We start from the raw sequence: 14,350 nt of genomic DNA on the forward strand, positions 1-14,350 counted from the left end.
AGAGAGAGAGAGAGAGAAAGAGAGTGAAAATACGTTCATTCCTGTTCTTTGGCTACTTTATGCATTTCCGTTGATCATGTTTAAAAATATAGTTAGTGATTCACTTTATAGCAATTTACTTTAGTGAATATCATGACAAATATCAGGGGAATCCAATTGCCTTTAAACTGCCTCGGAATATACTTTCACTAAAATATTATTTCTCGATCTTAAACGGCTCATTACTTTACTCATAAGTAATATACATTGTAATACAATGTAACGTTAAAAACGAAACTTGATGATATAAGCATTCTATGATTAGTCTTAATTACGCATAGCGTAATTAGTTACTTACATACTTAGATATTCTTTATAAGTAATTTAAATTATTCGTCATTCCTAAAATGTCTAATATTTACCGAAGCTCATTTAATCCATCGATTATGTGTATTTAAGCACAAAAACTCTACCTGAATCTTTTGCGCTTCTAATTCACTTTTTACGTGTATTTTATTCCAACGGTTTTTCTATTTATTTTGTAAATGCTTAAAAGATTGGAGAACGACAAGAGAGTATTAAGTGTTATTATGCCGGCTTACGTTAATCGTTCGGGCAATAATTTCGTATCTTCGCATTTTCATTTCATCTACATTTTCACACTCTTTTACAAATATAAACCGTAAATAATAAAAAAGAGAAAGAAAGAATGAAAGAACGAAAGAAAGAAAGAAGGAAGGAAGGAAAAAGATATCCCGTCAAGTATCATAAGACGAGTCAAGAATGGGCCATATCCGACAGGGACGACGTTTTCGAATTTTCGAGAAGATAAGAGTAATTAAAAATAAAAATTTCTACTTATTCGAATAATAAAGTGAGTTCCTTTATACCTGTATTATTCCACTGTCGCCTGGTTGCCTTAATTATTCGCTATTCCGAACTTTTGAAATACCGTACATCGTTCTTTTACCAATGCATGGCTAATCATCGTAACAATACATAGGAATAACGGTCTTTTCGGCAGACTTTTGCAGTCGAACGTTGAACCGTCAGGGCCGCACTTTGAAATAATCTAGCTTACGGGCAGCGTGTACATCATTTGGCATTAAAGCCTCGTTAAAAAGGCGAACGCGTAAAGGGTCGCAAAAGCGAGACATCGAACGGTATTGGCTGCCCAGTGGCTAAGGAAAGATGCGAGTTTCGGAAAAGTGAGTCATTGGTAAGGATGGCTCACGATACTCCTACCTCCCGGACATTTTTAAAGGTACGTCCGAGAAAGGGCGAGAGGGACACACAGAGAGAGAGAGAGAGAGAAAGAGAAAGAGAGAGAGAGAGAGAGAGAGAGAGTCAATAATCCAAGGCAGGGGTGTGCACTTGGGAATTTTAAATCGTCGCGGGGTCCCAAGTCGGAAGTCGTAAAGCAAAACGAAGCTCAGGGCAATGGAAAATTCATGTAGTAGCGGCATACCTGTACGTCTTTGACTCTTCGCCACCCAGTTGCGGTTTTTTCCTCATTGAACCGATGGCGAAATCCAATTACGACCCCCGAGGCTTCCGCGGAAAGACGAGGAGCCTCCTCCTTCTCCTTTCCTCTTCCGACGCCCCACCCCTTCCCATCCCTTCCATCCTACTCAATAAAGGACGTCACTAGGTGCACGCACACGCATACCTTGAGCGTCTTCGTGGAAGGATCCAGGGGCCCGATGTGACTTTTCGACTGTACAACAAATTAGGCTGGGTTTTGTTTATGCTCGTCCATTGTGGATTAATGGCAATTCGGTCGATGGGTCAGCACGGCCCAAATTTATATTGCAGGGTTGTTTAATCGACGGAGTAAGGCTGGCCTCGCTCTTGCGTGTACGTGTCCTGGCTGCCTTGACTGCGCGTCCCCGACTTTGACGTGCGCACATGCATCCACGAGGATAACGAACTGCTTAATAAATAATGCATTGTCCGTCCGCGATTTCGCATCATTCGGTTATAATGTACGAATTATTCGCCACTTCCAGGGAAGCACCTACGTTCGGAAACATTGCATCTCTGAATCTCGTTTAAACGCCCCGTCATTCCTCCCTTTCCTCAAAATGCAAACGCGCATTTTTGCCTACGTGTCATCGTGTCATCGCTAGACAATATATTTGAATATAAACAGTTGAAGCCTTTCACGCGTCCGCTCTTATGAGCTATTTTCATAGCAGCCGGAAGCCAGTTACGCAATATGCGAGTCATCTGCAAGACGAGCACTAATTGACTCTTAAATCTGAAAGACGGAAAATGACGAGAGCGATCGATAGATAGATAGATAGATAGATAGAGAGAGAGAGAGAGGGGGGGGGGAGGAGTGGGAGAGCAACGAGTCTTAATAAACTTGGCAACAAATCGGCTTTGGACGATTCATCGTTAACGCGTAAAGGGCGTTGGTCGTTTAAAGTGGCGAATAAAAAAGGAGTTGGAGGGAAGAAAATGACTTCGGGGGAGGGAGTGTTAAAATTTCACACGGCGCGCACTTTCCCGAAGACAACACCTTAAGCGTTTAAGTGGGCAGCATTGGAATGGAACGCCTTATTGGAACGGGTCCACCTAAAACAACTTTGTTTATTAATATATAATCCGCATAAATCCCCGGCAAACTATATCCAGCCGACTAATAAACACAAAAGTCAACGAGGGCCATAAGGCGCGCGGCGACGTTGTCCGCCGATGCTTCGCCGAAGCTTAACGGAGACCACCTCGAGAGCCTGACCCTTAAATCACAAATGCGCGCTGAAAAAGCAAAGAGTTTTAACCCCGTCGAACGGCAACGGGCCCAGATTCCGCAAAAACTCCCGGCTCACCAGGCCCGACAATTACGCCCAGGCTCGCGTAATTGCGACTTCAAGACCTACCCGGGATATAAATAAATAAATTAAGCGAGAAGTGGGCCAGGCGGACGAAGTGTGCGAGGTTGGCCCTGCCTCCGCTGTCAACGCCACCGTCACCACTCTGCCACCGTCGCCGCCGCCGCCGCCACCGCCGCCGTTACCGACGCCGTTACCATCGCCGTTACCGCCGTCGTTGCCGTCGTTGGTCGGGCAGCGTCCTGACGCCGGGGCTGCTAATCGCGTTATTTACGGCCTGCGGCCGCTCCCAGTAAAAGTCGAGCACGAGTATTTGGCGAGGGAACGCAAGCGCGCGCACCTTATATTTACAAGGGCAAATGCGCGCCCCCGAGCTCGGGAACACGAACGTGGGAGTGTTCGTGCGTCGCCGCAATAAAGCGCCGCGGAAGGGGTTCCCCGGAGCCATCCGGCCGGACTACTCAGTCGAGGTGGTGGGTGGAGGAGGTGAACGAGGCTGATTAAGGAGGATGGAGGCATGTACTCTTGTCGATGCGCATCTTGGATAAGCGCTTATCGCGCCGTTAGCGATCATCGCACCAGGCGTGGAGTCTAGGATCGTCTCCTCGAGACGGGTTGTCAATGCGAGTGCTTCACCGGTTGGAAGACGAGCTTGACTCGATGAAATGACAACCGGCGACGGAGTCACATTCGGGAGGTGATAATACTGTGACAGTCCGTCGCTCTTCTAATATCCATTAGTTTATTTGTTTTTGTGTTACTAGTCCGGAGTCGAGGACACTAACACTTGAAACTATGTAATTGTGGTCTTAACGGGAGAAATTACAAGCATTCTCGGGATTATTATTATTATTATTATTATTATTATTATTATTATTATTATTATTATTGCAGTTATTATACGACCATTCGGAATTTCGTTTCTCATGCATCCTAGCATCAGTTTTCAAAATTCAAGAGAGCCATCACCAATAAAAATAAAAGCTGCTCTAATTCCAGGCTATTGATTACATATGATAAATAAGCCATAATTACACTTCCGTAATTATTTTCTTCGTACAAAATACGAGGCTAAATAAATATAGAGCTGTGTTTTTTAATTTTGTTGTCGTTGTTTTTGTTGTAATTAGGATAACAAATTAAAAGTCAATTACAAACTTGTCTTACGTAGTTATAAGATAAATAAATTATGCGGTTAGTAGAACTCATTATATATAAAATTTCGTTACATTTTTGAAAATAATGAAATAAAGGTAATTCAAAATATTTTGTTTTCTTTTTTCTTTATTTTTTTTTTTAATGTAAATGCCAATCATTAAAAGTAAGAATAATTCTGCCTATCATATTGAATTGGATATTAATTCGACTTGCCCTGTTACAAAATTCTATTTAAATTAATGCTTAAAATAATACGTCAAAGGCTATTATCATTAAAAATAGTAAATAGAAAATATAAATGTTGTTAAAAGCCTTCCATCAATATGAATCTATATATATATATATATATATATATATGAAAAACTGTATTTCTTATCTAAAATTATGTGGCACTGAATTATTTATATTTTAGAGGTATGCGATAGATTAAAGAAAAGTCTCTAGAAATTTCTTTTGTCTATTGGCAAACTAATACGATTCATTACTGTGTATAATTATAATTTTACACGATTCTCATAATTGATATAATTATAGGCTTTACCATTACTTATTGGCTTATAAATGAATTTTTATCATAAATCCCTTGGATTGATACCATTATCTATTACACTGTTTCATATAGTTTATCTTTTTACAATGTTTATGGAATTATTATTAGACGAAGTTTATTGATAAAATGCGAATGACGCAATATCGAATTTTTAAAGAAAAAAATTGTATACAAGGGTGGTTAACAAGAAGGGACTGAGATAAAAAAGAAGTGGGCTTGTTTATGAAATGTGTGCTAGCTAGAAGATATACGAGTGCGATGGAGAGAGAAAGAGAGAGAGAGAGAGAGAGAGAGAGAGAGAGAGAGAGAGGGAGAAAAAGTTACTTAAGATGTGATTTAGTATAAAAATTGACAACAGCGTAAATTCAACTTCAATGTAACAACTATGTGTGGGGATACCGATAGAGAGACAGAGAGAGAGAGAGAGAGAGAGAGAGAGAGAGAGAGCAAAAAATGGAAAGAAAGCGTATCTTAAGACATATGAGGAAAAAAAGATACCGTTAGAGAGACACAGTGAGAGAGAGAGAGAGAGAGAGAATGAGGCGAAAAGGCGCGTAGATAGACGAAAGATAGAAAGGGTCACGTTGAAAAAGTAGAGAATGGAATGGTCAAGTGGCGGAAAGAATTGCATGGAAAAACAGTTATTTCGGCACGTTCATAACGCAACTGTAAAAGTGTCATAAACATCGAGATGAACCGCCGCTGGGGAGATAAAGATTAGTGAAAAAAGAAAAAGGGTTGGGGACTATCGTGAGGACTTTTTGATACTTGGAGAATCCTTTGTGAATTTTTTCCGTAAGGTCCATCCTACCTTTATAGCTACCTATCGACATTAAGATACCGTGGACGGATAGAGGGACTTAAAGGGTTAAGTAACGATTTACCACTTGGACAGTTTACCTGCCGTGCATTCGAATCTTCAGTTTTTCATATTTTTTCGTGCTCTACAGGTTTACTTACCGGATTTGCATTTGCCACTATTTCACCGAGCGAGTTTTTACGTACTTTCTAGAAACTTATGAAGTTATAGAGGATTAAAACGGCTTGTCGCCGTCGCGTCGGAGCTGAAAACAGAAAAAAAAAAAGGAAAGCTCGAGGAACTCGAGTTTCTCAAACTTTTTTTCACTGACCAAAGGACAGTTTTTCTTGTGCTCGATAGAATTCGTTTCTTGTTTGCGCTTTGGATTATTGTAAAGAGGAAAAAATCGAGAAAGTTATTGGTACAGAAAAAAGAAAGAAAGTTGTTGAGTAAGTTCACGATCAATTTTCGAAAATTATCCACGAGCTTCCATTCTTTTATTAATTATAACGAATTGAGAAATTCGATTCCGAAATTATTTCCCGCATATGGTATTGTGTGATTTACGAGGCACTCGGTGAGCTTACGATAGATAACACAAGTATGCAGAATATTATAAACGATTAGAATATCCTTTAATTTTTTATCTTCGTATTGAGGACATACGTACAAATATCTTTCAATGGTATTTTACTTGTTGTCTTTTTTCTTCTTCTTCTAATACTTTACATCAAATCAATATGTAAATGAGAATAAGGTAAAACGAATCATGGAGGTAACAATCATTTCTGCTAGTTTTATTAAGTACCGACATTTATTCATTTATATATTAATATAATAACATTTGAATATTCGAATACTAATTGAAATAATTAAAGTAAAAGAAAATTTTTAAACTATCTGAACCGTGCCGGAAGAAACAGCAGTAATGTCGTTTACTGTTAAAAAAAAAAAAAAAAAAAAAAAAAAAAAAAAAAAAAAACACTTGATTTATCAAATTTATTGCCAATAAAATAGACGTCGAGTAAGCTTTATTAATACAATTTCGCGTGACAACAGTTTTTAATGTCTATTATAAGCCTTTGAATACTAAAAGCTTCATAATGAGACATTTCGCCATTGAATACCGAACGATGTAAGTAAGAGTCATTCTCGATTAACGAACAGCATACATTGTTATCGATTGATTGTACAGAAAGTTCGGACGTATGACTTGAAATGTAAGATAAAAATAAAAAATATACATAGGTCCATGATCGAAGAAGGGAAATGACATTCACGTTTCAAATAAATACTCTTCGATAAGATATTCTTCCATCTTCCATCTTTTACAAGATTTGTCGTCTCATGCTTAACAATTCGAGAATTCGCTATTTCGACGCACGAAAATTCATCTTCCCTTTACTTACAACGATGTCACAAGACATCGCATTATGAGATCTGACTAGCCGGTCAACCGAAATTACATACGAGCCACTCGAGAAAAATTTCATTCGATTTGCTCGTATCAACGAGACGAGCGATGCGTCTGTTGGGGTAGCGGTAAGCACCAAAGAAAAATGAACGACGAAGAAAAAAAGGAGACTGAAGATTATGGGGAGACTAAAGTATGAAGAGGGAGAGTGCGCTGAAAGTCTACGTGCAGATCGAGTGAAATGTACGGAGAGGGAGATGGATATACGGATATATATATATATATATATATATATATATATATATATATATATATATATATATAAATACAGAGAGAGAGAGAGAGAGAGAGAGAACAAACGCGGAAAACGGAGCTGGACTTAGGGATGTTGTGGATGAGGTGTCGGATGAATTTTGAGACGCTTGATCGAAAACAAATCCTAATGAAATAAACTGTCAGCGATTTTTAACATAATAATATGACTGCAACCACCATACATTACGTGCATTTTACAATATATTATCATGAATACACAGTTTTTTTCTTTTCGTTTCTTTTTTCTTTTCTTATAAAGATTACAAATGCAATAAAATAATGACGGCCTCCTATACTCAGCACTAAAATATCATCGAGGGATTTTTTTTCTTTTTCTACACATTTTATATTCTTTTTTATATTAAATATTAATAATAAATTTGCAAGTATTTAAATATTATTGATTTATATTTTTATATTTATCATTGAGACAGTAGAGTTAAGATGGATAATAATCTGAATATGATATTATTAATGATATCATCAATGACATTATTACCATGATTAGTATGAAACGGTTTTTTATAATACCTTCCCAGTTCATTTATCAGTCATATAGAACCATCAATAATAAATAATAATATCCAAAAACTAAGAATATTCTTATCGCCTTATTCATACATAAAGTAATGAAAAAAAAAAAAAAAAAATATATATATATATATATATATATCATAAATATAGCAAAAAATCTGATGTGATAGATATAAATATAATATGATAATACATCATATAAATTCTATGATGATCTGATAAGTTCGTATTTTTATAAGTCATTAGACTTCTTTTTCAGTTTAAAATTTTTTCTCGCTCTTGCATATCCAATGAATTTTTTTAAACTCATTATCAAGAAAGCCACCATTTTTTTTTTAAGACCTTTAATACACTTAATTAAATGACGATTGCAGAACGTAAAAATAATAATAATAATAATGCAGATTACAAGCTATGATACATTGAAACGATCTATATATTTTTTCGTAATAACTAATTAATTATATTTAACATTGAAATTCATTGGGAGCTTTAGGCATTTAAGTGAACGTTCTACATACAAATAATATGTACGCGGGTATGCCTATTGAACAAGCATGAAATATTTTCACTACTCACTGCTATTATCAATACATAAGTATTTGCATTGTTAATAAGTAGTTAATAAATTAAGTGTTTTATTAAAATATCATAATGAAGCCAGTTGAGTGTTAAATGTGACATAAAGTGTAATATTCAAGCGAAGCTATTAGTTTGAACGTAATAATGACGCACGTATGTCATTTAGAATGGTCGTAATCTTAATGTAGGTATGTCGATGCTTTAGTGCACATTTCATAACCGCCAACTCGTTCTTATAATTTTTAGTGAAAAAGTATGTTCGTGCACAACGCGTGGAACTCGTGTTATGAGACACACTTGGCCGGCGTAATCTCTTTCCGCACTTCTCTTTCTGCGTATGATCGATTGTACGAGAGTTCGCGTCGCGACCTTCCGTTCGCATAAAACGTATTTCAAATATTTCTAATATCTGATCATTTACTTTATTAATAATTAATTTCTAATTTCACTCGATTGAATATTCTTCATTCGTTTGAGACGAGAACAATAAGGCTCTGCTTTTTCCGTATTATTGTGTGTAGTTGTCGGCATACTGTTGTCGGCACTTGTAAGGCTTTGTAAGGCTTCCCGGTGACGCAAAATTTCATGTAAACTCACGATAAAAGATATCGAAGCGTTTTAGGAATAAGGCGAGTCAGACGAAAGCCGGAGTGGAGAAAATTATGAAATTTGCGATATCTCGGATGCCAGCTGTCCAGATTTACTTTGCCGTGACAAATAAAGAAATAAAGTATGCTTTTGAGATAGGAGTGAGGGATGGGCGAGGGAAGCGTAGGAGAGCGTCGAGGTGCGTGACTCGGTAGACTGCGGAAGCCCATATAATATAACATGAGCGGACCGAGCGAAAACAGAAGAAAGTAGAGGAGTCGAAGGAGAAGTCCGAAGAAAAAAACAGAGACAGAAGGGAAAAAAGAGACTTAAAGAGGGAAGAGACTCGGTTGAAGGAAAGTAGTGAAAAGGGGTCAGAGAGCTCGTAGCAGCAAAGAAACATAAAGGAGAGAAAAATACGCACGGAAAAGGGGGAGATAACGCAAAGAGAAAAGGGAAAGACTTTTTCCCTCCCTCCGTACGTATATATACACACATACATACATACATACATATATATATATATATACGATAGCTGCGTTGCCAAAAAAAAAAAAAAAGCTAGAGAGGGTGGCGAGGGCGCACGTACTTTGGGGTCGTTAAGCATTTCGGACAGAAGAGAGCGAGAGAGTGAGAAAAATGGAGGGGCCAGGAGGGGTGGAGCAGGCTGCGGCGAAGCGGTCGCGATGAGACGAAGGGAGGGGGAGGGGATATCAGTGTTGAAAGGGCGACGCATATGGAGAGCGAGCGAGATGGAGAGGGGGAGAGCCACTCGATGCAGGAGTTTTTACGTACGAATATAGTTGCGGAAGAGAGAAAGAGCCTTTGTCCTATCGCGTTGCTTGACGATATACGCACACACTGAATCGAGGATGAAAGCCCCACGGCACGAGCCTGCGATTCTCCATTTTATTTCGTCGGTCACCGAGTCTCTTGTGTGGGCGTTATACGTTTTACAGGATTTCTTGCTTGTTACCCTGTTTTCTTTCTCACTTCGATTAATACAGTCATTCCGATGACGCGACACGATCAAACATTCTCTCATTTACCAAACTCTCCATAATTTTCCGGTTGAAATCCAAATAAACATACATGGTTGCTACTTTGGAAAGTGTCGGTAGTTGGTATTATCGCAGACGTACAAATATTAAAATTTATTATTAAGTATTTATGGCACGTTGATATTAAGATATAATTGTTTAAATTATTTACTACCTGCATTGGAAAGTATTAGTAACATTTTTCGTTCAATGTTCAAGAGGCAATATTTCTTATGCAAATTTTAATTTTTCAATGAAAAAGTATAGGAATGTTATTAATTTTATATAAATGCAGTCAATGCCATTTAAGGAGACCATTCGTCTTCGTAACATCTTGGCATAATAGCACAGCATCAGCTTGTACACAAAGACATCTTATAAGATGCATTTTTATTAATTTGCATTTATATCACTAATAGCTACATAAAGAAAAATATACGCAGTTATAAAGTTTACAAAGATATTTTTAACATTAAACAGATTTCACGATGAAAGAAATTAAATGATTCGAAGTGTTATGACTTATTAAAAGGCTTATTAGTGATACAAATATACTTGTTTTGCCGTTAATTTAACTTAATACTTTATGCGTTATTTAATTATAGTTGACAATTTTTAATTTAATCATGGAGTATCTTTTTTCCCTTAGATGCGCAATATAATCAATCATATGGGTTTATCTGCCTGCAGAACTGCATAATACATTGTCTTGTTAACAGTCATTTATATTGATTTAGGCTCATTTATAAATTTAAAATTTTATAGAATACTATAGTACATCAATTTCTGAAATGTCTGAAATCTGAAATATGCTTTGCCATTAATAACTGCTAATAAAATGATAAAGATAACCGTTCCTCATTCACGCAACTCCGTTTATATAACATTATGCTATTCGGGTAAATTTGTTGGATAACGATTTCTCTTATTATTTTATCTATGCCATAAAAAGGTTTTTAATTAAGAAAGGTTGTATCGTCAACACTCGAAAGAATAATATTATTCCAGATTTTTATAAACTTAGAAGTAAAAATTACGTTTTTTTCATCTTTTTTTATTTAAGGAACACTCTGATAAACTGTTTGAAAGGCTTTGTAAACCGACATAATTTACCGAAGTTTGACTTAATATTATTTGCAAGTAAATCGTGGATATACAAATAACCGAGAAATATTAGTTTCAACAAATAATTCTATTACATAACAAATAACGTTCTGTAGAAATAATTAAACAACGATATAAACGATCGATTATACAATAAAACAATTTATTTACGAAAATTATAACAATTCATTGAAATTACTTTCACAAACATTCAAGTTAATTACCGTGTATGCATTCGTACTTTTGCATTAATTAATTTATATTAACTGTCGTTATTACAAGAATAGAGCTTGTTAGGCTCCAAAGTTGCAATAAACTGAAATTTAAAGAATAAATTGTTCTTCGAAGGGAAATAAAACAACTAGCAAATACGGTTGATACAGTTGATGTATAAAGATTTATAATCATATTATCCAATAGGGCATAAAAATATAACGAACTGGTATGTATTTCTTTGCTGTATTATATGACATTAAAAAAAAATAAAGAAAAAAAAAATGGAAATTTGTGCGACAGAAGGCTATATGTCAATTTAAAATACTAAAAACATTTTAACCGTGATTGAATGGTTCATGCATTAGATTTTTAAATTCTCCAGAACTAACGGAATACATAGCCAACGACAGAATTCGATAAATAAGCAGAATTGATATTTCGGTATTTGTGATTGTCTTATGCTCTATTTTTCTTCGATACAAAAAAACACGAAACCCGCAAGGGTTAGATGGAATCAGTATTTTTTTATTTTTAAATTGACGGCACGTGTCTGGGCTACTTTTAACTGGCGTGTGCGTCTGTAATTCATAGAATGAAAAACGGCCAAGTGATATATATTTTCCGTGAAAGCGGAAAAAGTAGAGGCGGTATGAGGAGGAGGGATTGACTCCAACTATTTTGAAATCATGAGAGAGGGTGAGAGAGAGTGAGGGGGGGGGGGTCATTGCGACGGCTCAATAATTACGAGGAAGCCCCTTGGGCATACTTGAAAGAAGACAAATGTACTAAGAAAAAATAGGAAAGCCGTCCTAGAATTTCAGAGACAGAGATAGACAGAGAGAGAGAGAGAGAGAGAGAGAGAGAGAGAGAACTTTCTAATGTATCTAGATAGTGTTAACAATGGTTATGTCAAATATTATCTTTATATTATCTATGTCTTTCTTTTTAATTTTAAATAATATGCAACATTGTCTGTCAATATGACCGTACACTTCCAAACAAAATTACACAAAATTAACTTGAATTTTTCACATTATGTAATAAACATACAAAATGTATTACATTGCAATTCTTTAATTGCAAAAAGCATACATAACGAAGGAAGAATTAGCGATTTTGTGTATACATATTTTATTTTTTCCAGAAATTTAAAATAATATCCTTGGAGTTATATAAGTGCAAATGATAGTCTTATTAATCAAATATCATTTGAAATTTTTTTTTTTTTTAAATCTCTATATATTAATTTGGCAGATAGGTTAAAAAGATAAAAATTAAATAAAATAATGTTGAATCTTATACACGTATTTTATTAATTTTTTTTTTCTATTATAAATTGAGTAGCGCGGAAAACATCGTATTCATTTTTCAAATATTTTTTCCTCAATTTGCTTACTTTGAAAAGTTGCGAAATAGGAAATCAATATTACATCTTCAATGTTTACTTCTATGTATTCTTCAATGTTTTTACATAGTTTTCCATATTATGACAATTAAATCGTATGGTTTTTATTTTTTTTTTTTATTTATTTTAAATAAAATGATAAAAGACTTTACAGTTTGTTATAAATATTGAAAATAAATTTTTGATAATGTAATTTAAAATACTAATGAAAATGTTTATTTGCATAAGTTTAAACATTTTTTCTATAAAGAAGGATGTATTTTTTAAAAGCTTACACGTTTACCTTTAAAGAATGTATATGCATTACTATAAAAATTTGTTCATGATATAAATTTTGTTATTATCATATGTTTGAACGTCGATTATTTTATAAGTAAAGATATTTCTTTATGAAGGCGTAAAAATCTTCGATTAACTGTAATTTTTTTTTTATATTAAAAAAATAATTCTTTTCATTGTTGTTCGAGTATTTTATGGTTTTTATTCTAATGGAAATGATTTGAAAAAGTAGGGAGGCAAACAAACACTCGACTTTTGCAAAAAAAAAAGCAAATATCGAGAATTCTATGAGACTTTCATAAACATTTTTTTCTTAATTCGTTTGTATTTATTTATACATTTATGTAATTACTTATTTATTTTATTTTTTTAAATATTTATATTTTTAAGTAAGAATAATGTAAGTGCCAAGTGTAAATGTATACGATTATCGCAATATGATATTAACACTATTGCAAATGTTTTATATTTTAAATAATTAACCGTTTAGATATTCAGCTTAATTGCCATTATTGTTGAGTTTAATGTCGAAATAGAGTAAAGATTATTATAATCGAATATGCTACAAGTGGATGCTTTTGACTTTTCGATGCCCAAGTAATTACCGGATTACAAAATGGATCGAAAATTTATTCGAGTGCATGTGCACTTATCGAGGGAATTGTCATGATTAGAATTATAGAGATATATAAGTCACAGGCTCGACACACATGCCGTTAAAAGCGCTTTCTAAATTTCGCGACAAATTTCGTGTAATATTGTAGTAAGTGTAAATAAGAGGCATGAATGACGTGGTGGTAGTGGTGTCGTAGTGGATATAATCATCGCACTTAAATGAACCTCGGTCTCCTTTCTTCAAACTCAGCCAACTTTCAGTTTGTACGAAGTGTTTGCTGATTATGTAGTCGGTGGCGGGACCATTAGGTTTCGCTCGACTAGATTAGTGGAAGAGTATTTCGGGGTGTAAGAGCGGCGAAAGCTCGCCTGAAGAAGTGGGAAGGACGGCGATATCTGATGCACCGTCGATGTAGTGGTAGCCCAGCCACGTTGCACAGTGAGGAAAAAACGAACGGGATCGTAAGTACGGAAATCATAACCCGCGGTAGGGACTTGAGCGACTCGTTCCCCTTCCTAATCCGGACGACGGCGCCGCCGCTAATTATGGTCCGGAAAAGCTGCGAAAATTAAAAAGTGGGGATAGAGAAGCCATGACTGCGGTACGTGGCGTTGCGGGGTGGGGATCGCGGGCGTACGGGAATCGGGAAATCGAAATGCCCCCCGTGTCAATTTTAGGGGAGCGCACGACGATTGGCCGAGGCCGGGGTGATTTGCGACCGAGTCCGAGAGCTCGGGCTGGGGTGTGAGGGGCACGAGTGGACGATCCGGCGGGTGGGGTAGGGGGTAAAACGGGGGACCGACTGGTAGTGCGACGATGGTTAAAGGTAGTCGGGTGGCGATGACCGGGACGGGGTGGGGGATGGGGTGATGCGTATACGCGTGTTCAAGTGTGCGTCAGGCGCGCGCGCGCGCGGCCGGCTTGGGCAGGGGGG

This window comes from Ceratosolen solmsi, unplaced genomic scaffold (genome assembly GCF_000503995.2).
Source record: "Ceratosolen solmsi marchali unplaced genomic scaffold, CerSol_1.0 scaffold15, whole genome shotgun sequence".
Taxonomy (NCBI): Eukaryota; Metazoa; Arthropoda; class Insecta; order Hymenoptera; family Agaonidae; genus Ceratosolen; species Ceratosolen solmsi.